This window comes from Geotrypetes seraphini, chromosome 1 (genome assembly GCF_902459505.1).
Source record: "Geotrypetes seraphini chromosome 1, aGeoSer1.1, whole genome shotgun sequence".
In the NCBI taxonomy this organism is placed as follows: domain Eukaryota; kingdom Metazoa; phylum Chordata; class Amphibia; order Gymnophiona; family Dermophiidae; genus Geotrypetes; species Geotrypetes seraphini.
Window position 1 is genome coordinate 192,039,884 of NC_047084.1, and position 25,285 is coordinate 192,065,168.

At 40.5% G+C, this 25,285-nt stretch overlaps 1 protein-coding gene across 5 annotated transcripts in view; it reads left to right on the top strand.

Moving 5' to 3' along the window:
* The window catches only part of TENM3 (teneurin transmembrane protein 3), a 2,583,516-nt gene that overhangs the window by 1,812,842 nt on the left and 745,389 nt on the right, over positions 1-25,285 (top strand). Inside the window, exon 1 of one of the 5 annotated variants that reach the window (XM_033942968.1) lies at positions 439-837. The exons of 3 other annotated variants lie outside the window; for them this stretch is intronic. The gene's annotated coding sequence lies outside the window, so the exon portion shown is untranslated. Of the gene's footprint in view, positions 1-438; positions 838-901; positions 1,295-25,285 lie in introns of those variants that run through there. One more of the 5 variants, XM_033942974.1, reaches the window with a different exon arrangement.

Below are 25,285 nucleotides of genomic sequence, written 5' to 3' on the forward strand. Positions count from 1 at the left end.
GCTGCTTGCCTTATGAATTAATATTTTTGTAAAATTACTGAGGCCTTTGGGTTTGTTACCTCGGACAGTGGTTTCGGCTTGCATGTCACTGGTAGGAAGTCAATGTAAAACTAATTGGCTTGGTAGGAAAATGTGTTCAGACAGAACAGCGACATCCCTTGATGCAATTAATGATCATATTTATCAAGTTATGAGACAGAAAACATAATTTTTCGATTTTTTTTTTTTAGTCCTGGAACTTAAAAAATAATCATCACCGTCATCATAAAAATAGGGTCGATTCCTTTCTTCCACTGGAGTAAAAGTCTCAACACAGGAGTATTCAGATGAGTGGGTGTTGTTGTTGTTTTTTTTTTTGGCTTTTCACACAAGCCGTAAAAGAGAACATAATGGCGCGCCGGAAAGGGTTAAGGAGGGCCAAGTCCAGCCCTCTCCCGTGCCTGGGTGTAAACAGAAGCGCTTCAGCCTATCATGTCTGAGCGCCGTTCTGGGCTCCCGGAGAAAGCCCAGGCTCTGTAACCTGATACATTACAGCCGGCTCCAACTTGCACAGCCTGGCTGGCGGTCTGCTCTTTTGCATCCAGACGGAAGAATCCCCCCAAGCAAAAAAAAAAAAGAAGCGACGGCCCTTTTCGCTCCGTTTGCTCGTCCAGGAGAAAGGTGCGGAATTCCTCGCAGTCCGCTCGGGCCATTTACGCCGGCAGATCTGGCGTCCAGTCGGTGCCTCGCTGGTGCTGGAATGGGAGGAGGCTCCGAGAAGCCGTGCAGGAGCGACGTTAGCATCTGAAATGAGGTGGTTTTTAACCCGTGCGGCACCCAATTAAGGACTGAGACGAGGTAAAAAAAAGCCTTTAACTTTTCTGATTACTGAACCACGAGACCTCGGGGCGAGTAGATTGCATGTAATAGAAAATGCAGCCGCGCTGTTTCTGGTAGCGTTTTCCAACGGAGAGGAAATAATTTCAAAGTTTAATCTGTGCATTTAAAAAAAAAACAAAAACGCGGTGATGGTTGTTTCTGAATTTTTATTTTTATTTTTTTTTTTAAATGTAGCTCCACTTTTTCTGTAACTTAACTGAGACTGGGATTTCTCCTTTTAGCAGGGGACCTTTGTGGTTTTCCTCTGTTTGAAACTAGGTGGCTTCTCTTTTACGCTTTTGTGCAAGTGAACAGTAGGACTGCAAGTGTGAATGAGAGACATTCCCTGGAGAGGATCGATATCACCAGTTGGCTTTAAGATCTCAATCTGTAAAGAAACCACTCCGTGGAAGGCAAATGGCGTGATAGATTAGAGGTAGGATTTCCGACTAATGTAGGAAGCTTTACTTAGGAGTGGACAGTACCTTTGCTTTAAGGTACCAGAAAGAAAGACATCAGCTGCTTTTTTTTTTTTTTTTATGATAGCCTCGAGGGGCCCTGTATAGAATGATGTAGCTTTTTTTTTTTTTTTTTCCCCTGCTTTTCAGATGCATAAGGTGCTTTTTTTCTCCCTCTTGAATTATTGGAGATTCCCAGTAAACCATCTTTAACAACACGTGAATCTGTCACAAAGTGAATCTGTATTAAAAAAATATATATATATATATATAATCAAATGTATTGCTTTAAGATGGAGTATTTGAAGATCGGATCCCCTTGCACTGAAGTGGAAATACTTTCAGTAATTGAAAGCAGATTCATGTCTGCAGTTATATGAGCCAAGGGTTTGTTTTTTTTTTTCTTTCTTTCTTTCTATAAACCTTTTGTTCACCGATTTAAAAAAAAAAAAAAATGTTTTGAGTGATTTCCATGAGACCCCTGTTTAACGATGATCAAATTAATTAATTAATTTTTTTTCAAAGAGGGAGCTGATAGAGCTATATTAGCAATACTTCATACTAGCAGGTTTAAAGGTTAGTTAGAAGAGGGCATATTTTAACAGTTATGATTAGGTATTTAAAGCACCCAACTCTGAGGGGGGGGGGGGGAGTGGACGTGATTTGTTTTCTACCGTACGCTCACAGAGGTTTATTATGAATTATGGGTTCTGCATGGCACAGTTGTTGAGGCAGCTTTATTAGGACACGGCTTTTATGGAATGCGGGATTCACGCGGGCCAATACACGTTAATCTGTGGATTTTGTAGCTCCCCTCCCCCCCCCCCAACTTTTTGGTCGAGAATGAAACAGCTTTAAGAACTCATAGGGACATTTTGACCTGGGAGATGAGGGTTTGTGCTAGTATCTAGTCGTTCAAACAAAGAGCTGAAACTCCTTGATGTGCAGCTTTGAAGATAGAGAACAATGGGGGCGAAACTGAAGGGCACCTAGTCTGTTGAAAGGTTGGATGGAAAAGATGTCTCAGCAGTTGCAAGTAATGTCATGTGCTATATTACCAACAAGAAGAGTTTATTTATTCTTGCTGAAGGGTGTGCGAGTAAGAATGAAAAGTATTTCCCTGAGCGTATGTTGTACTTCCAAAGTTTTTGCCGTGGAGCTGTTTTCCCGTTTTCTTAAATTAGTCCACACCGTGATGGTAATGAAAATTTTAATACATACTAGAACTTTCTAAGGCACAGTAAGTGCCTTAACACAAATAAGTGTGGATGCACTGCATTTTTAAGAAGCACTATCCAAATAAAATGTTCTTCTTAATAACTTGACCGTGTCAGCGGTTTAACGCGTGTAATAGTGCACGTTAATTTGCCTGCCGAGCAAGCCGCTACCGCCTCCTCTTGAGCAGGCGGTAGTTTTTCGGCTAGAGCGGGGGGTTAGCGCGCACTAAAAAGGTGCGTGCGATAAAGCTGCTAACACGGCTTCGTAAAAGGAGCCCTAGGTTTCATTGCAATGTATGGCCGTGTCTTATGCTTTGTGGGGAAAAGGAGGGAGAACATCTCCACTGGAAAGTTATAGATTTGTTAGGAAATATCAGTTTAGCTTGCATGAAAACAGCTTTCAGTTAAGGACCAGACTTCATTTTGAACTGTTGCATTCTCAGACGTGGGTTTCCTGCTGTCCTTTCAACGTTTTTATCATCGATTGCGCTTTCAAAAGAGCTGTTCTTCAGTAGTAAACTAAACGAGGCGGGTTTTGTGATAGGCAGATTAAAATTAACCCCTGCGACACAGATCTTAGCCCAGCCTCCACAGCTGTGAAATTAAAGTTCAAGAGCATAGATTCTTTAGCCACTGCTTGAAATCACTACATATGTGATGAGGTTGTAGAGCAGCTGTTGAAAGCTTCTAGCCTGCAACATATTACTCTTCCCTTTACTGTAAGAGAGACACTGTTCAGCTATTTCTACATGGCATTTTTTTAAAGCATGAGGCTTGTCTAAACATTGAAACCTGCTTTTTAGCGTGCTCTTGATTTACTGTCTGCTTTTGTTTCCTCGTTGTTTCTATACTGTAAAGACATGTGATCCACTGCATCCTTAAACAATACTTTCCACTAGCACAAAATGCATTTCTTTCAGAATGATGCCGAGCGGGAAATGGTAGCTGTCTAAATACAATGATCATGATAATTAATGCTGTGAGATGGATTAAAATGCTGCATCTCGGATATTCATCATTGTGAAAAGTCCATGACAAAAGCGTTGCTAAGCACCCGTCACTACAGGAAGAAACTGAAAATGACCCAAATTGAAGAACCCCGTTTAGCAAAGGCAAAGATGCAACTCAAAAGTGCATTTCAAAAGGTTCAACAAAATGAGTATAATGCCGCTGAGAGAGAGAGAGAGAAAAAGGGATCTGTGTTCAGCTCTGATCAGCAATTGAAGGATAGCTTCTGAAATCCAGTTCTTCAATTTTTAACTAAACTCTGCTTTTCCTTATCAAACTGTAGTAGATGAACATTCTAAAAGCCACCATTTCTGAAAATAGATATTCTAATTTTAAACACCTTGAAATTAATACTTTTTATATATGTTTGCATATATAAGACTGTTTACCGTGCTAAGCTGCCATCCTATGTTTTGTCATGCAGTGCTTGTCATGCAATGTCACACCATGTGTTTCTATGTTTCTATGTTTCATACCGTGTTTATCATGTTATGTTTTGTTTTTTAACTATGATTTGTTATGTATGTAAACTTGTGACCCGATCTGATTTCTCTTGTGAGGACAGGTAATAAAACCAAATAATATATATATTGTAAATGAAGAATAAAAACCTTCAAGTAGCTTTTTATTTTTGGCCTTGTTTAATGGTGGTATAGGCTGCTCAGAAGGACACTAGTAGAGACTTATTGCAAGATAAATCAGAGAACAAGGCTAAAGTTAATAGTGAGAAGTGGTTGTATTTGACCATCACAGTCTGTGTTCTAAAATAGGGAAAGGTGGTAATTCATATATGCATTGCAGTTCTGTTTTTATTTATAGCTATTTGTAGACTGAATTGCTGTTACAAAAAGTGGTAGCAACATTTTGCTTCCATGATAGCTTGGATGCATGTTTTTTTTTTATATATATTTAATGAACATGGTATATTGCATTGTAACTAGATGGGGGTTTCCAACTCCTGACTTCCAAACAAATGTAGTTAAACAACTTGGAAAGAGTTAGATGCGTTGAATAACAATTTGCTGGTACCGAAGTAACTACATTTGCTGATGTGAGGGCCTTAAAGCAGAAATGGGAGCAAATGTAGCACAAAATTTGGGGGGAGGGGGAGAGAGGAGAAATGGGAGCAAATGTAGCACAAAATTTGGGGGGAGGGGGAGAGAGGAGGAGTGGTCAAGCGTAGGAAGTCCTGAAATAGAAGAAGGATGTGTGTAGGTAGACAGTGTAGTATTAGGGTTTTCAAAGGCAGAGTTCACTTGATTTGTTCTTTGTGTTCCTGGAAGTGGACTTTGTTATTGTCTATTGGATCAGTTGAATATGTAAAGAGGTTCCAGCTGCTAATCAGGTGAATGATGGCAAGGTTTAACCAGATGAAGGGTAGCATCCTCTGATCAGCAGCATGCCAAGTGCTCTTCCATTATTTCATATACACTTTAGATTTCTATTTATATTCAGACATTTAATTTTGGATTAAGGCTAGAATGTGTTGCCCTGCTTGTTGTGTATAAAATATTTCTTAGTAGGGGCTTCTCATAGGAGGGATCCGAAGTTAGTAAAATAATTTTTTCTTTTTGCAAAAGCTGGAAAGGAAACCACTTTAATTCTCTCTGTTCCAGCATATTTTGGTGATATAGAGACATGCATATATTTAAGGCATAAGACAATTATTCAGAATGCCAGTTGATGTAGCCTCCACTCTCCTTCCCATGACTTAGGGCTCCTTTTACTAAGGTGCGCTAGTGGTTTTAGCGCGTGCTACAATACCGTATGCGCTAAACGCTAACGCCTCCATAGAGCTTGCGTTAGTATTTTTCATTTAGCACGTAGTTAGCACGCGCTAAAAATGCTAGCACACCTTAGTAAAAGGAGCCCTTAATTTTTATATATTTTTTTCCTTTCTATACTTTTTGGAATCAAATGTACACTTTTTTTCCCTCAGAATATATTTGTTCCGGTGCTTTGTTTTTCCTTCTTGCTTTATATGTATTACTGTATTTTTTTTTTTTTTGTCCAGTACAGTTGCACTAAGATATCTTCAGTTATGTTGGTGGGAATGGCTAAGTTGGGGGCGGGGAGAGTGGTTTGAAAACTATTAAACTTATTTTCCTCAGGAGTTGAATAAAACTAAGAGAAAATGCAAAAATTATTTGCTTGATCTACTGATTTTATTTTGGAAGGTAGGCTTTAGGCAGCAGGCATAGGAAGATATGCTGTGTTGCATGCTTTGGACTTTGACCCATTTGAAAATATTCTGGTGTATGATTTATATTTGTATATAAAATACAAACTTTAATCCATAAAGTGAAACTTTTGGGTTGTTTTGTTTTGTTTTTTTTGTTGTTTTTTTTCCAGTCCTACCACTTCTATGAATTTTTAAACTATTACTTTGTTCATTGTATATTCTTTGTAAAACTTGACAAGGAAAATATTTTATTAATTCATAAAGAAATGTAAAGTAAGAGCTTATTTCTCTGAAAGATGATATCCTTCAGTCTACGTGCAAATCAGGATACAAATGTTTTGCATTTCTTCAGTTTCAGTGAAATCCAGCCTTAATGTGGTGGTGATTTATTTATTTATTTAAAATTTGGGAGTAGAAGGGGCAATTATCTCCAGAGAAAAGAAATGAGATACTGAGCAATTTAAATGCCAGATATTTTACTGGTAAAATTGAGAAGGCCAAAAAAAAAAAAATCAAGAAAGAAATAACACACTGTAACATTAAAAAGAAACTGTTCTGAACTGCTCCAGTCATCTTAGACATATGTAATTTGATAACCCTAGGCTAAAATTTTTGGCCTCCTTTTTTTTTAAGTCTCTTTTTTGTTTTCTAGACAGTTTACTGAGGGGTATTTTTTTTTCCCATTGCATTGGCTCAGTGTGAATGGAAAAATCACTAACAAAAAAGCTCTTTCCATTCCTTCACAGCTACTCTGTAATTACTACAGCTGCAAAAATAATAATTTCAATATTTAAAATTGGATGTTTATATGAAATCAAAATCGGCAGGTCTGCAGAAAATGTGGTCAGATGGCAGTGTTAAAAAGAAAAAGGCTTTGAAATATTATCGCAAGCGTCTTCCAAGGGAAAATACCTCTCAGCAAGGGGAGCTATGAAATGTTGTCAGGGATGATTTTATTTTAAATAAAACAAAATTGCCTTACATAACATTGTTAACCTTTTGTAATTATTTAAGCATTATTTCATTTTACCCCCTGCCTAAATGTTGTGCATTAGTGCTATAGACACCTGGCTGTGCTTCGCAAAGTTTATTTGTCTTTTCAATTCCTGTGATAGTAGGGGGCAGTACATCTCCTTAATTAACTAAATCTTTGTTCAGGGAAATGCTGAAAGGCTACGATAGTTAAACAAGGCCATTTGGATTTGTGATAAGGTCGATGTCAAATGCGAGGAAAGTGGTTAAATGCATTATTGCTGTATCTAGTTCATAATCAGTAAAGCGACCTTGGTTGTGGTAGAACTAACCATTTGGTTATTTTGAGAGCCATCTTTTTTTTTTTTTTTTTTTTTTTTCCTGTTCAGAAGTTGTTTTGGGTTTGTTTGTTTTTTTTGCATAGTCTTGGTTCTAGTTTTTTTTAAATTTATTGGTGGTAGTTTTGTTTTTATTCATCTTGCTTCTTTGCCTCCTCGGTTGTGGATTGGATTGATGATGGACTCAAGACAGAAATGGGCTTTCTGATAATGGTAGAATTTTTGTACTTAAGGGTCTATCCCGTATATTGATTAATAGGTGCAGATATATCCCTTCATTAATTATTAAGGTGACTAGGCTGGCTGACCATTCCGTAGCTGCTTTTAGGGATCCTTTAATGATGATGTTCAGTCTCTTTGCAAGGGAGCTGCTATTCTGCTACTTTTCAAATTGTTTTTAAGCTATTAAGAGGAGGTACCTGCCAGCTTCAATTTTAGCACTGGGAATAATGTTTGTTTTATCAAGTGACTAAGAGTGGATGCTAAAAAGTTGCATAGTAGCTCTCTGGCTGCTGTTCTGGTTCTAAGAGATTTCCACTGTGAAGAGGCACCACTGTACATTTAGTTAAGAATATCGCTGTAAATAAAGCCTGTAATTGCTTATCAGAAGAGACTTGGGGCTCCTTTTACTAAGCTGTGATAGCGGTTTTAGCGTGCGCGCTAGACGCTAATGCCACCATTGAACTGGCGTTGGTTCTTGGTGCGTAGCACGGGGGGCAGCGCACGCTAAAAACGCTACCGCAGCTTAGTAAAAGGAGCCCTAAGTTTTTCAGCAGAAGGGCTTGCTTAATAAAGTTGAGCAAGCATGTGCCACACAAATTTGTAGGTGATAACTTATTGCATGATGACACTTTTAATGCATGCTAATTTGCACTGTAACTTCTTGCTGTGGTACGAGGTGAACAGGTGAATTACAGAAATGGACACTTGTCACAGAGGAAAGATGTAAGATATGGGACTCCACAATGTTGACATAATGCAAAGTCTACCTCAAAGCAATATTTGTTTTGCGCAAGTCATCAGGAAAGTTAGCTGGAACCTCCTCTATTAGTCTCTGAATGTTGTGAGAGGGAATTCCTTTACCCTGCCCCTCCCCCTATTCTGGAGAGAATTTGCTTTCTTGGAGAAGAGTGTGTGGAAACTGAATGAGGACCAGGATAAGGGCCCTTGGGGGAATGACCATTATAGCACCCTACAGGCAGGTAATCCCTGCTAGAGGTCTGCACTGGAACGGGGATTGTGGGAATCTTGTGGGGACTCCGCAGGTATCCCCCTGGTCTATGGGACTCCCGCGGGAAGCCCTCCCCCCAGGTCTAGTGACTTCCAAAGGGATTCCTCCAAGTCTGCGGGACTCCCATGGGGATCCCCCCCCAGGCTCACAGGACTCTTATGGGGATGGAACCGGGTTCCCGAGGCCTGGAAAGAGAATTAATTAATAGAAGATAGACAAAAGCAGAAACTGGGACAAAGATGATGGAAAAACAAAATGTCCCACAGCAAGGGAGATGTTCAGTTTGTGGGGGGCTAAGCTCCAAGTGGGAGGCCCAGCTCCCTTTCATGGTTATGCCACCAATTGTGTTTAGTACAAAATGAAGTACTAGCTGAGTTTGTTATGGGGTTTCCAGTTCAGTTTTGGCATATTTTTCTTATGCAAATATTATCCTGAAAAGTCTGCTTTAATTCTGCTTTAAATGATTTTGATGCTGTATTGTTTCGTTCTTTACTCATTGCTGCATTAAAAATCATTTGTTGGTCTTGGAAGGACCTCTCACAAGTTACCTATGTCAGATGGTGGAACCAGATTTGCTTGCTCTACAGATATGAGCTTTATATTGCCAACAAATCCAACTCTTATTTATTTTAATAAAAAAATGGTCGAACCTATAGTCACATGACCTAATGCCTACTCTAATTCTTTCCGATGAATTTCTGTTCACTGTTATTTGTTTATATTGTATTTTATTGTTGGTTTAAATAAACTAAGACTAAAAAAACAAAACAAAACCCAACTGTCAGAAGTAATTGATGCTTTTTATGGGGACAGGTAACTTTTATGGGGGAGATGGGCGAGGACGGAGGGGATTCCTCATGGGGACGGGTGGGGACAGAGGAGATTGTGGCAGGGACCGGCGGGATCTCTGTCCCCGTACAACTCTCTGGAAGTTTGAGCATAAGGCAGGAGAAGTTACTCACGCTGGTGAAGGTCTATTCAGAGGTACGAGGTGTGGGGCACGGATGGCGAAAATGTAGCATGGGGTGGTGTAGCAGAGAGATGCCGGCACCCCCATCGAGATGGCACCCGGGGCAGTCCCCCCCTTACTATTCCACTGACTAAACCTGACCTAACAGATGTACAAAATCTAGCACACTTTATTCTTTCAGCCCAACAGGATATATAACAACATAAGAATATAAGAATTACCGCTGCTGGGTCAGACCAGTGGTCCATCGTGCCCAGCAGTTCGCTTATGCGGCAGCCCTTAGGTCAAAGATCAATGCCTGGTTCCCCTCTGAATTACTTCCAGGTCGTGAGACCAGGAAGTGACATGAGAGGGAAACTCAACATTGGTGTGAGCGACATGCTGGAGAAGTCCCTGCCCCATTCCTGCAAGCTCTATCCTCATCTGCACAAGCCTCAAACTCTTTAAAATCATAATAATAATAATAATAACTTTATTCTTCTATACCGCTACAATCTTGCGACTTCTAAGCAGTTTACATTCAAGAGAGCTGGACATTCAGCGAGTTACAATATGCGGATAGTCAGAGGAAATACAGAGTACAGTAACTTTAAGAAAGCGAAAAAATAAAATATACAGTTTGCTAAGAATTTTCTGAGAGGACCTGTTTGGAAAAGGTCGCGAATTACAAAAAAATACAGCGGAAATTACAATATACAGTTTGTTAGGAATTTTCAGAGGGGACATATTAGATGAAAAGTCCTGAATTACAAATACAGCTTGATTAGGATTTCAGAGGGGGCATATTGGGAAAACGAGAAAAGAAAAAAAGTGTTTGGTGAAGAATTTGTTAGGTGATATATCTATCGAATCAGGCAGTTTTTATGAGTTTTCTAAAAGCGTTGTAGGTCAGTCTAGCTTTATTAATGTAGTTGTCTAGCCAATGTTGTTTGTTTGCTTGGTACGCGAAAGTTCTATCCAGAAAGGTTTTGTATTTACAATTGGTAATGCTTGGGTATGCAAAAAGATAGCAGTTTCTGGTTTGTCTTATAGGGCTGTAGAATACGAAGTGAGATAGCAAGAACATAGGAGCTAATCCCCAAACTAGTTTGAAACATAAGCAGGAGAACTTGAAAATTATTCGTGCCTCGACTGACAGCCAGTGCAGTAGTTTGTAGTAGGGGGTGACATGGTCGCTCTTTTTTAATCCAAATATCAAGCGGACCACTGTGTTCTGAATAATTCTAAGTTTCCTCACTGTTTTTTGGGGTATACCCATATAAACGATGTTGCAATAGTCCAGAGTAGAAAGCACTAGTGATTGCACTAGTAATCTGAACGATAATGGGTCAAAGTATTTTTTGATGGTCTTTAATTTCCATAATATCAGGAAACATTTTTTTATCACTATGTTCGTGTGTTCAATCATTGTCAGGTGAGTGTCCAATGTGACTCCCAATATTTTTATTGTATTAGTAATCGGGTAATCGTGGTCTTTTATGTGTAATGTTGTGTTGGTAATTTTATCCGTTGGGCTTGCAAGGAAGATTTTTGTTTTTTTCTGTGTTAAGTTTCAGTTTGAAGTTGATTGTCCAATGTTCTATTTCAGTCATAATATGAGAAATGTATTTTGAGGTTTCATTTGTAATGCTGTTGACTGGGATTAAAATGGAAATGTCATCTGCATATATGTAGTAGTTCAAGTTTAGTTTTTGCAGTAAGTGCCCTAGGGATGATATGTAAATGTTGAACAGTGTGGGTGACAGTGGTGAACCCTGCGGCACACCCGAGGGGTTTCTCCAGGAGTTTGAATATGTCCCACCACTAACCACTCATTATGATCTCTTTGTTAGGAAGCCCTGTATCCAGTTCTTTGCTTTTCCCATGATTCCTATTGCATCTAGGCAGTGTATCATTATTTCGTGGTCAACTAGATCAAAAGCACTGCTGAAGCCTAGTTGTAGAATTAGAGCACTTGTTCCTTTACTGAATAGGCCGTATAGGTGATTTAGGATCGAGGCTAGGACTGTCTCGGTGCTAAAGCCTTTCCTGAATCCTAATTGGTGTTCGTTTAGTATGCTGAATTTGTCTAGATACTTTCCTAGCTCCACGTTGACCTATCCTTCAAGAATCTTGGTAAATACGGGAATGCTTGCTATGGGTCTGTAGTTGGTTTTCAAAGCTAGAGAGATTTTTTGATCTTTTGGGATGGGTGTGATTAGTATATGTCCCATTTCCTCGTGAAATGTTCCTTCCGTGAGTGTGGTTGTTATCCAATTAAATAGGTCCTTCTTAAAATCTAAGGTGGCTGTTTGCAGGGTCTTGAAGGGCAATTTGATTTAGTATATTTATTGAACAGGGTAAGAAAATTGGTGCCAATCTGGAGGTTAAGGCTTGTGTGGTTAAGGATGAGCTTACAGGAATGTGGCAGGGACAGCAACAAAACTCACGGGGATGTGAAAACTGAGTTCCTGCAGGGGCGTGGATGAATTTGTCCCCGTGTCATTCTGTATCGTTAAGAATCATTGTATATGACATCCATTGGGAAGGATATGGGGTTCGGTGGCCCAGTATCTACACCAAAAAAAGAAATTTGATCAGCCTCTATGGCTGGGATGGTGGTACCCAGGCTGCTGCTCTTACCTTCTTGCAGGTTTTATCCCTTTGTTGTATCTCAGGGCTCCTTTTACTAAGCCGCGTTAGGGCATTAACGCACGGAATAGCGCGCGCTACAATGCCGTGCGGCTAGACGCTAGCGCCAGCATTGAGCTGTCATTAGTTCTAGCCGCGTAGCGCAGGGTTAGCGTGCGCTAATTTGCTGCATACATTAAAAACGCTAGCGCACCTTAGTAAAAGGAGCCCTCAGTCTCATTCCTTTCCCCCCCTTGAAGTCCAGACTATCTGCATATTCATTCCACCAGCTGTCATTTGTTACACTGATAGGTTTTTCCTTTTCTTTCCCACTGATTTTATTATGTAACAAAATTTTAGTTTATTTTTTTGTTCCCAGGTAATTAATACGTGTTCTTTCTTAATTGCCTAAAAGTGAAACAAAAAAGAACCAACAAAACCTGCAGTGAAGATGCAAGACAAGCAAATGAAACAAAACTGCAGGGAATGCACAGGGTGCAAGAATTTATTAAAATAACAAAAATCTTAAAAACACATATAACATACTAGTGTTTAAGCCCGTCACATTAACGGGTGCTAGAATATATGCCTGTCTGTCTTTCTTTATTTATGTCTCTCTCCTTGCTCCTGTCTCTTTCTTCCTTTCTTTCTGTCTCTCTCCCTCCTGCTATTTTTCTCTCTCTCTCCCTGGCATCCTTTGTCTATCTGTCTGTCTCTCTGATCCCCTGTCTGTCTTTATTTCTGTTTGTCTCTCTCCCTGGCCTCCTTTGTCTGTCTTTATTTCTTTCTGTCTCTCCTCCCCCCACTTTCCTTTGCAGAAGCAGCAGCGGTATTTCCCTTCCCCTCCAGATCCGTGTGAAGTAGTAGCAGCATTTCCCCCCTCCCCATTCCCTTCTCTCCACCCCCCCACCCCACACTTTCCTTTGCAGAAGCAGCAGCGGTATTTCCCTTCCCCTCCAGGTCCCTGTGAAGCAGTAGCAGCATTTTCCCCCACCCACCCACCCCACTTCCTTCTCCCCCTCCCCACTTTCCTTTGCAGAAGTAGCAGCGGTATTTCCCTTCCCCTCCAGGTCCCTGTGAAGCAATTCCCTTCTCTTACCGTGAGCTGTCCTGCTCCGTTCGGCCCCTCCCTTCTCTTAATGCGACTGGCCTGCTCCGTTCGGCCCATCCCCCTTCCCTTCCCGCGGGCTGGCTTGCTGCGGCCGAAGGTTTTTGTTTCAAGTTTTAAAAGTGCCGCCGGCGGCTCCTCTCACGCTGCTGATCCTCCTGTAAAGAGCAGCCTGCGATGGTGGCCGGCTTTAGCGAACCTCGCAGGCCACTCTCCAGCCTCGGTAGCATGTTCCCTCTGACGCACGGGATCACGTCAGAGGGAACGTGCTACTGAGTTGGAGAGCGGCCTGCGAGGTTCGCTAAAGCCGGCTACCATCGCAGGCTGCTCTTTACAGGAGGATTAGCAGCAGCGGCGGTAGCGGCGGCGGCGAGTGAGGGCCGAGGTGTGTTCCCTGCCGAGGACACGGGCAGGGAGAGAGCTTTCCTTGCTTATAGGGTGAGTGAGGGCGGGAGGAGGGGAGTGGCCAGAATGTTCCCTGCCGCTGGGTTGGCTGCCACGGATCACACACCACAGCGGCAGGGAACACGAAATCCTAAGTGTGCATGTGCGCTTAGGGTTTTATTATATAGGATATAAAGCAAATACGTGAACTGCAATAATTGTATCCAAATAATTGGTCCTAATATTCATGTGGACCGGACCCACATGAATATTAGCCCTAGTTCTTTGGATACAATTATTGCAGTTCACGTATTTGCTTTATACATGTTATATGTGTTTTTAAGATTTTAGTTATTTTAATGAATTCCTGCCCTGCGCATTCCCTGCAGTTTTGTTTTGTTTCCGTTCTTAATTGCCTATCATTCCCTTCAGACTTTTGCTTTTTGTGACCAGGCTATTGATAGTTGTAGTTTTGTAGGGGAGAGCGTGACGCAGTGGTTAAAGCTACAGCCTCACCACCCTGAGGGTTGTGGGTTCAAACCCACGCTTCTCCTTGTGACCCTGTGCAAGTCACTTAATCCCCACATTGCCCCAGGTACATTAGATAAATTGTGAGCCCGCCAGGACAGAGAGGGAAAAATGCTTGAGTACCTGAATAAATAATTGTAAACCGTTTTGAGCTCCCCTGGGAGAAAGGTATAGAAAATTGAATAAATAAAAATAAAATAAATAAATAGTTGTCTCTCTTCCCCTGCAGGATTATTCACCCTGAGGTTTGTGGTTTTCCAGGGCTCTCTGGCAGTTTTACAGTAGAGATCAAGTGTTTGTCTTGTAATTATATAATTTTAAAGCTAATAAAAAATTACATTGGATATTTAATTTGTATTATTCACCAACCCCCCCCCCCCTTAAAAAACCCGCAATACTTGATAAGGTCCTCTCTCCATCCATTTCCTACAAATAATGAGAATTGCTTTTAAGAAGCGACACCCCTTCCCATCTCTCCACCCTTTAATTTTTATATTTTGATGTAATTTAAGGGCTCCTTTTATCAAGGTGTGGTAAGGGTTTAATGCGCAGAAAACCGCTTGTTAAACTGCCTGCCGCGCTAGTCGCTAACGCCTCCATTGACGAGGCATTAGTATTTTGGCTTGCCGCGGGGGTTAGCGCGTGATGAAATGTCCGACGCGCTAACCCCCGTAGCGCACCTTGATAAAAGGAGCCCTAAATCTTTCCCACCCAGCACCTCCCGTGTATCTTCTTTATGCCTCTGTCCTTGTCTTCTATATACTTTGCCTTATCTTACTTTTTATTTTATATTTTATAACTAAAATTTTAGTATTGTAAACCGACCAGAAACCTGTCGATGGCCAATATATCAAATTATAAATAAACTTGGATTAGTGCAGGGAGCTGTGTTGAATGTTCCGCGCTGCTCCCAATACTCATAGAGTTCCTATGAACGTCGAGAGCAGCGCGGAGCATTCAGCTTCGTCTTCCTGTGCTAATAACCGCTATAGCAGTTTAGTAAAAGGGGGAACAAGTTTGGCATTTGATGTGCATTGATGCACCATAGTAAATAGGCCCTGGACTATGCAATGCAGCTGCATTGCTCAGAATCATGCATAGTTAAGGGGGAAAATAACACAGACCATAAAGTAGTAGTAATTAGGTGCCATTGACTCGTGTTTGAGTCCTAGCAATTTGATGAATTACAGATCTAAAAAGAAATTGGTTTTGTGCTATACTGGTAAGGTTCTCCAGCATCATCCCTTTGGTTGTTTAACCATAAATTACATCTTTTAAAATATAAATAAGGAATTGGAATGGAATATAAGTAATGGGACTTAGGGCTCCTTTTACGAAGCCGTGTTAGCGTCTTTAGCCCGTGCGACTTTTCATCACGCGCTAACCCCCGCGTTAGCCGAAAAACTACCGCCTGCTCAAGAGGAGGCAGTAGCGGCTAGCGCGGCCGGCAGCTTGGCGCGCGCTATTACGTGCGTTAAACCGCTAATGTGCCTTCGTAAAAGGAGCCCTTAAAGATTAGAAAACTGCATTTGAAACCCACTCTGCTCCTTGCTTATAGTCTATGCTTATCTTATAATACGTTCAAAAACAATATATAAGACAACAGTTCTTCAAAATCCATATGAGGAGGAAAATCAGTCAATCTCGTCAAAATAGTTCCTCAAAAACAAATATTTAGTCATTCAATGGACTTCAACGGCTAACCTCAAGTAAATGATAATTAGCTATGAGGGATCATTTAGTCCAGTTCTTCATTAGTCCTTATAAATTCTTGTCTTTTTAGATATAATATTCATTTATTTTTCATAGTTTCCATACATAATACTGTACATTAATTACTCATCTTAGTTCTCCAGAAGGTTGCAGCTTGAACTCCTGACATGATATCAAATTTCGCCATAAGCTGTATCAAGGAATATTCCCTGTAATAACAACAGACATAATCGGATCAATTATATTTTAAAGAAAAAAACCTTAAAACATCCACCAAGTCTATCTAAATAAATCTACCTTAAAAATGTACACCAGTCTCCTTTATTTGAAACGCTTCACAAGATGGCGACGGCTTGCTCTTTCATCATTTAATCAAACAGCTGATTCAGAGGAACCAATCACACAGCACATTCATATTAAGGTCATCCATTCTTCTTCCACTTTCAAACCAAAAGGAGACATTGTATTCAATTGAAAATTTTTATCATGAGCAATTTTGGATATATCGATTGAATGCAGTGTCTCCTTTTGGCTTAAAAGTGGAAGTAGAATGGATGACATTAATATAATTGGTTCCTCTGAATCAGCTGTTTTATTAAATGATGAAAGAACAGGCAACCTCTATCTTTGTGAAGAGTTTCAAATGAAGATGTTTGGTGTGCATTTTAAGGTAGATTTATTTAGACTTAGTGCATATTTTAAGGATTTTCTGTAAAATACAATTGATCTGATTATGTTTGTTATTACAGGGAATGTTCCTTGATACAGCCTAGTGGCAAAACGTGATATCATGTTGGGAATTCCCATAATTAAAGTATTAAGTATGGAAACTATGAAAATTAAATGAATATTATATTTAAAAGACTAAAGTTTATAAGGACTAATGAAGAACTTGGTTAAATGATCCCTCATGGTTATTTATCATTTAACTGAGGTTAGCTGCTAAAGTCCGTTGATTGACGTGGAGGGGCATAATAAAAAAAAAAAAACATCTAAAATCCCCTTTTGGCCTAGATTACATTACATTACATTAGGGAATTCTATTCCGCCTATACCTTGCAGTTCAAGGCGGATTACAAAAGAGCTAACTGGACATTTCCAGTGAAGTTATAACAGTTTTGGGGTTTGTTTGTTTTTTTGGTTACAAGGGAGGAGAGGTACCTGGATTAATTCTGGAAGAACTTGCAAATTGGATATTAAATTGACTATACGTTACTGTGTGATATAACAAATAGATTACAGTTAGGCCTAGGCCCTAAACGTTGAAAGTAGAAGCAGGGAAAATGTCCATTCTCAATAAAAAAAAAAAGTCCAAAATGAGTGGTTTTTTTTTTTTTTTTTTTTAAGAATGGCCTACCTCTACGTTCAGCTCTATGTTCAACCGGAATTGGCCCAGTTGCCTTAGGCCCCTCCTGTGGGTGGGGCCTTAGGTGCCTGGCCCAATCAGGCCCTAAGGCCTGCCATTTAGCAGATGGCAGGCCTGTCGGGCAAACGGGCTTGGGACCCGTCCATCCAGCCAATGGATTTGAGGTAGTGGGGGGTGGGGTGTCGGTGGGTCACCGGGTGTGGGTGTAGCGGGACTTGGGGGGCCATTCGGGGGGGGGACGGTCATGGAAGGGTTCATCGTGGGCAGGAGGGGTTTGGCTCCCTCCTGCCCGTATTGGTTGGGGAGGTGGGGGGGTTCGTCAGGGCAGGAGGGGTTGGGCTCCCTGCTGCCTGGATCAGTTGGGGGGTCGCAGGGGCAGGAAGGGGTGGGCTTCCTCCTGCCCATACTGGTTCGGTGGGGGGGAGGGGGGGGAACGTGGCAGGAGAGATTGGGCATCTCTCCTGCAGCAATGGTGATCCCCACCCCCCAAACAGCGGCACTTCGGGGGGAAGATCGCGGCAGGGGAGATGCCTCATCTCTCCTGCCGCGATCCTCACCCTGATGTGCTGCAGTTTGTGGGTGGGGATGGGGGATTGCCATTGCGGCAGGGGAGATGAGCCATCTTTCCTGTTGCAATCGTTGTGGTGGGGGATGGGCAGATTGCCAGGATTGCTGAGCTGATCGCGGCAGCCACGATCAGCTCAGCGGCCCCTTTTTTGGCACTTATACCTGTTTTCACTTGGTCAGCCGCGATCAGCTCAGCGGCCCCTTTTTGGCACTTATACCTGTTTTCACTTGGTCAGCCGCGATCAGCTCAGCGGCCCCTTTTTTGACACTTATACCTGTTTTGACTTGGTCTAAGTCAAAATGTATAAGTGCCGATTAGGCAACCTGTTCAAACTTTTGATTATACCTGCTGTGCGCCTATTTCTAGGTCGGCCCACCTCCAGCCCTTTCTCCTCCTCTATAAACGCCTCTTTTCGCTTTATGCGTTTAGAGGCAGGGGAAAGGCCTAAGCTGGTTTTAGATATGTCTAAAACCAGCTTTGATTATCGGTACTTGGACGATCTGGCTTTTTGATCGTCCAAGTACCGATTTAGGCCACTCTTTAGACATTTTTTTGTTTTTGATTATGAACCCCTAAATGTTTGTTTTTTTGGTGAGGAACTGTTTTGATAAGATTATCATATAATAGGCTTATATGTCTTATCACACCTTTGTATAAATGATTTTAAAATATGCATTAAAGGTAACTACTAAAATTTAGATCTCCTTTAACAAAGCTGAGGTAGTGGCTGCTGCTGCAGTATTCGCTCGGACGCCCATAGAGATTTAATGGGCATCGGAGTGTTTGCGGCGTGGCTGTCGCTACTGCAGCTTTGTAAAAGGGGAGGTTACTTATAGTATAGATGTGAATATTTAATAGTATTTTTTAAGGTTGGCAGCTGATTGTGAATGGGAAACAATCATAGTTTGAAAACATTTTTGCTGTTATCTTCAGACAGCAAAAATGAGGAATCTGGTTTGTCTTTGTTTATCTTATACGTATTGTTCTTTAAATGAAAAGACTATGGCACATACTTTCTCTCTTAGTAATGTAAAGAATTTAAGGAATTATGGAATGGAAAACCTAGTTTTCTTGTTTCATGACAAAACAGGTTTATGCAGGTTTTCGTTGGCACTTGTTAATAGTAGCTGTATTTGAAACATACCGCTATGAGCTCAGTGAAATCGATAGGCTTTATGTCTTGTTCCAAGCACTTGTGCTCCGTGGTATTGCTGTAAATAGTTTCTTCTTCTGGCATATGGTAAGTATGTGCAAATCAGACGCTCAAGGTCAAATCTATAAGCCCTGGAACAGTTTCAGCAGGATCTCTTGTTTTGATTTGCTAGGGCCACAATCGCACATCAGATCAGTGCAAATGGATAGCTGTAATGACTATGCATGACAGCGGCTTGCATGCTTTGCTTTTTTGATATGCAAATCTATCTCATTCATATTGTGGATATCCCTAAAATCCAAATAGGTGGGTGTGCTCAGAGGACTTTGGTTGAGAAGCACTGCATTAAATGAATGTATTACTCTTCTGGGGGTTTTAAATAAATTTGTGGAGTGCAAAATCTTTCATAGGAAGTCAAAACTGTGTGGAACTTAGTTTTGTATTAGGAACTTTGGATCAGTTGCTCAGTGCTTGCCAACAATGTTCAACAATGAATCCACTTCTAATTTCTGCACGCTCCAAAATTCATTTACAGAACAAAGAAAAAAAAAAACCCCATAGATCTTGATGTGTTAGGGAAATTCTCCATGTTCTATGATTATTAATATTTTAGGGCTAAATTGTTGACACTGCAGTTTGAATATGATAGTCTCAGCAGTGCTGGCTTATCCTCTTCTTCAGTGGCTGTCGTATACAGTATGAATCTTTGCTAAAACCGCTTCCATGAGGCGTCCGCGTATCCTGTGAGCTTTAGCTCTGGATAGAAGCAGCTAGAATGCATCTGTTGTACTCTGTGTGCTTCAGTGTCTGTTACAAGAGCTTCAGAAGTGTGGCAATCTCAGGTATATGCTTTCCTCTCTGTGGTTCAGCCATACTTGTATGTGATCCATGCTTTCCTTTTTGAAAGACTTGATTTATTTACTTGATATTTCACTTCCCAACAAAGCATTGGAATGGCTTATTATAAAGTACATTTATTATAAAAACAGTCTTTTACATAACCTGGCGAGAGCCACTCAAGTAGCTGAATTTCTGACAATATGTACTGCTTTGTTTAAGAGGCAGAGACACAAGTGGTGTAGAGACTGCATTTAGTTCATTTAGTTCATAGAATAAAGAAATTTGACAAGGAGCATCAGACATATGGGGGATATAACTTGACTCTCTTATCACGATGGAATCTCAAATATGTTTCTAAGCGAGACTGAATAAATAAAATCTTTATTTAAGTTATTTCTATACCGCCTATCAAAGTTATCTAAGTGGGTTACAATCAGATACTCGTTCCCTATGTGTCCTGGTAGGCTCACAGTCTAACACATCTGCCTCCATTATATGCAAAAGCTGTAGAGAAAAAATATTTGATCACTGTGACTGTTATATACGCATGCAGGGATGATCTAATTATATGGAATTTTAAGATTCCGCAATGTACCTTTTTCTTACGATCATGCAACTCCTACCCTGAATTGGCATTAGGGTAGATAATAAAGGCTTATTCAAATCTGCAAAATATCTGCAGTAGGCTACCTTCACAGGGCTCGGACCTAGTCCATTTATTAACATGTAGCATAAATAATGTCTCATTTAAGGAAATCTTATTTCAAGGCAAATTCATAAAGTAATTCTAAACATATTACCTGCTACATACGCTGAAGTATATATATATCCAAAGGCGCAGGCTAGGGGCAATGTTTGGTGGCCTGGGATAGATGCTGAGAGAGAATGTTTTAAGCAATATGATGCATTTCTATGCACAGCCCACCCAAAAGTCCCACCTATTAAATAACTAAGAAATCACAATCTTTATTAACTAGGCATGTCTTGTTTCAAGGGACCAACTTCTTAGTAGCTTCTTCTGTTAGGTGATTGTTGTAGCAGTTGTTTGCAAGGATTATGCAATTAAAATACTATGACAGCTGTCGGACACAGTTGTGTTAGACAATGGGTCTAATGCATCTAATGATTTCAAGGATTTTGTGTAAAGAAACCTCCTTAGGGTTCCATTTTATGATGATAACCCTAGGTAAATGGCCTGGCAGAGTGGATGACGCAGTCAGCAAAAGATGCATTAAGAAGAATCATTGAATGATGTCAGCCAGCTAATTTTTCAAAATCAAAAAAGGACAGACACCTCATTAACACCAAAATAAATCCTAAATATGTGTTTAAATATAGAAAGATTTGTGCCTGATAGACTACCAGTGAAAAAAACAATTTTAACAAGGTGGCCTCAAAATCCCAAAGGGTAATACTCAAATACGAGCATAAGCTCAAGTTAAAGCCTTATTCTTATCATAGGCCATATGGAAAAGGGCAGAAAGTAAAAAAAAAAACCACCTCCCCATTCCCAAAGGGGAGAAAAAGCTTTATTGCCCAAAAAAACATATTATAATAATTACTGTTCCAAACAGTGTATCTGGCACAAAGCTTAAATCCAAAAGAAGGTTGCAAAAATATGTATAGTTACTTAGCTGGCAAGCCGTCCAACCGAGCTTGAAGACTTGATACCGGCAAAAACTGTCTGTTCCTGAAAATCTTCAAATCAACCGATGATTGTAATCCATAGTAAAGAAAACTAAGCAATATACTGAAGAAATCCTGCAGGGCTTTGTTTCGCAGGTCACTGCATCGGGAGACAATCCTCTCTAAAGTCACAAAAGACCACTCAAAGGGCAAACATGGCTCTGATGTTAAAGATGCCGAAAATGACGTCACCAAAGGTGTGAAAATTCAAACAGGAAGTAAAAAAAAAAAAAGGAAAATAAAAAAAATTATTTGTAATCTTTTACTCCACCACCCAATATCATAAGAAGCCAAGTTTATTTAAAGAACACTTTCCATTCAAGGGAAGAATTAATGCCCTGGGGCTCAACAGCCTTCAGATATGTTTCTGTTCTTGCCGCCGCAAACATTTCTTAACATCTCCGCCTCTCAATGAAACCTGTAGTTGTTTAATAACTGTATAACGGAGATCCTCAAATTTATGTTTCTGTTGTAAACAGTGTTTTACTAACGGTGCCTCCAGCTAAACTTGACAGCTTCCTCTTGTGATATTATACTATGTTTGTGGAATAATTTTAAAATTATTGATCTGTCAACATTTTCCCCAGTCTAGGCCAGGGACATTTGTGGTTCTTTTAAAATTAATCTTAGAGCTCACACTGAACTTCTCAGCAGTTCCCTTAACCAATGACTTCTGATTTAAGAAGTATGGCCTAAGAGCCCTTTTACAAAGCTGCGGTAGCGATTCTCGTAAGGCGAATGCGATGCAGTTCATTCAGTTCCTATGGACTGTATCGCATTTGCTGTGCTGAGACTTGCTACCACAGTTTTGTAAAAGTGAAGGAATGATTTAGGATTCAAAACTCAAAATCAGAGATTAAATCTGCATTCTTTTATAGAAATAAACACAAATGGAGGAACAAAAAAAATACAGGCTATGTTGGACAGATCTCTTAGGGCAACTTTTACTAAGCCACGTTAGCGACTTTTCATCACGCGCTAACCCCCGCGCTAGCCAAAAAACTACTGCCTGCTCAAGAGGAGGTTGTAGCAGCTAGCGCGGCTGGCGGTTTTGCGTGTTAAATCGCTAAAGCAGCTTCGTAAAAGGAGCCCTTACTTTCAAGGTATCGTTTCATATTTGGCAATTTGTGATCCCAACATGTTTCACTCTAACCCCCTCTTTTATGAATGCATAGTGTGGGCTTTCGCGCTGGCAGCGGCAGTAACTGCTCCGACGCTCATAGGAATTCTATGAGAGACGGAGCAGTTACTGCTGCTGCCGGCGCTGATATCTGCACTATGTGTTCATAAAGGAGGGGGGGGGTAAATAGATTTGTCTATTTAAAAAAACTTGCTTGAATCCCTCAATCAAATAACCCATCAAGGTGGAGAACAATAAAATAAGTTTCCAAGTTTATTTAAAAATTTGATTAAACGCTTATCAAATACTAAGGGGCTCATAATTGAAACGGAAATATGTCTAAAAACTGGCCTAAATCTGCACTTAGACAATCGGTGAGACAAGTCGTCCAAGTGCCGATAATCGAACCAGGTTTTAGACATATCTAAAAATGACTTAGGCCTTCACAGTGCTGCAGTACGCCCAGAGCTAAAAGGGGCATTTTAGGGGAGTGGTGAGGCGGGATTTGGGCAGGACGTGGGCCATCCTAGACTTAGGGCTGCTTTTACTAAGCTGTGATAGCGGTTTTAGCGCACACAGAATTGTGCATGCTAGATGCTAACGCCAGCATTGAGCTGGCGTTAGTTTTAGCCGCATAGCATGGGTTTAGCGCGCGCTAATTTTCTGTGCACGCTTAAAAACTCTAGCGCAGCTTAGTAAAAGAGTGGGTTAGTCGTACTGCATGTATAACCAAGTTTTACAACACTTGGACGTTGTGACTTAGGCCATCTAAAACCAGGTCTAAGTCAACAAAGTAACCAGATAAGTACTGCAGACACAAAGTACAGACCTCCACACACAGCCCCAGTGATCACTGACCCCCACCCCCATAAAAAACGTAAACAGGACATCAGCACCTGGCAACCTGGCATAGGAAAGCCTAGTAGAGCTGTACAAAGGTGGCTTAAGTGGTCTTGGGGGTGGGCTAGTGAACCATGGAGAGGAGAACCCAGGCCCATAAGCCACTCTAACCACTGCATGCATGGTGAAACATGTGCACCCCCAAAAAACCCCAAACCGTTATGGACTGCCATATAAGTGGCACCTGCAGCCATTAGGGCTATTGGGGTGGTAGATAGGTGGGTCTAGTCAGTTCTGGGGGGCTCACCATGACCCATAAGTTTGTTGTGGTGAGATGTTTATGTGGCACCCTTTTTGTGAAGTTCACAGCAGTGCCCTGTAAGATACCTCACTACTCTGGTGCAAGGTTTGGGTTCCAGACCATCACTTTGTTGACCCCGCCCATGCCCAAAAGGTCTTTTTCTAGGCATTTTTGACTTGGATGAATTTTTGGGCGAAAATGGATTATAAAGATGGATGACCTAGCGGTCTGGATGATCAGACGGTCGTACAGTTAGACGATTTTCGGGGGGAAAAAATGTTGGATGTATTTTTTTGAAAATGGACCTTTTCCCATGTCCAACTTTGGACGACTGGCGACTTAGGACCAAAATGGACTTAGTCGTATCCTTTGATTATGCCCCTCTAAGCATTTTGCTACAATAAGAATAAAGGTTAAAGACAAATGAAAACAGGATAATGTCAATAATAAGAGAAAATAATATTAATAACAAAAACATAGACAGATGCATAATAATACATTAAACAAAAGGAAAGGGGGTAGAACTACAATACGTTAAAGAAGAGAGAACGTAAATGGAAAAAACAATAGGGAAAAGGGGAAAATAATTTAGGGCTCCTTTTACAAAGCTGCGCTAGTGGTTTTACCACATGCACCGGATTAGTGTGCGCTAGCCGGAAATCTACTGCCTGCTCAAAAGGAGGTGGTAGTGGCTAGCATGTGCGGCAATTTAGCGCGCGCTATTCCGCGCATTATGGCTGTAGCGTGGCTTTGTAAAAGGAGCCCTTAGTCACTTGAACCATTGAAAGAAAAAAGGAGAATTTAAAATTCAAACGCATCTGAAAATAAAAATCTTTTTAAGGCTCCGTTAAATTTATCTAAATTTTGCTCTGCCTGAAGATGAGTTGGTAAGGCATTCCAAATTGTGAGTGCCGGTATTGAAAATATTATTTGTACCATTGATGATTATTAAGTGCTATATTTATTGTTAATTTGTTTGGATATATTGTTACACTTATTGTAAATTTGAAAATGAATAAAGAATTAAAAAAAAAAAGAAAATATTGTCCGGCGAGTGTTTATAATTTTTAATGAGGGAACCCAGAGCATGAGAAGCATAAGGAGATGAGAACAAAACCAGGATATGTCCTTCTCATTCTTTGTCTGCAAGATGCAGCTTACAGCCCCAAGGGATATCCAAACACATGGAAATTTTTATAGCCTACTCTTCTTTTTTATTATTTATTAAAGTTTCAAACCTTTTCAGAAGAATTATCTTGCTCAAGCAATACAGAAAGAAAACATCAAAGGAAAAGCATTAAAAAGAAAGGGGGGAAAATCCCCATATAATCTTCTTTAGACCACAAAAGGAGGGGGAAGGATCAAAAGAGGGTGAAGAGAACTTATTGTAGAAAATGAATAGGAATTGGCCTAACAGCTTAAGTCTCATTTTTCTTTTACTGAGCCATTCTATATCAGCTAAACAATCCCAGGTACCACTTTCTTCAAATCCAGAAAGACTCGTAACTGTTCAGGTGAGAAAAAGAAATATTTTACTCTCAAGATATTAACATTGGGACTCATACATCAGCAATTCTCATTTATAATTCACCTACTCTATCAAATAATATCAAAACACCATATAATTTATTTGGGCCAAAAATTGGCCGCAGCTTTATTTAACATTATATCCAATATTAATTTTCATAACATTCATGTAAGTTGAACAATACCTCCAAATTTTAACCTTTTTGGGATATACCTCCCAGAGCTAATCGGTGTTGAAACTAGCTCTCTTATCCCCAAAACTTTCTCTTATAACTCCCGGTGACTTATGGTGTCGACAAGCCACCTG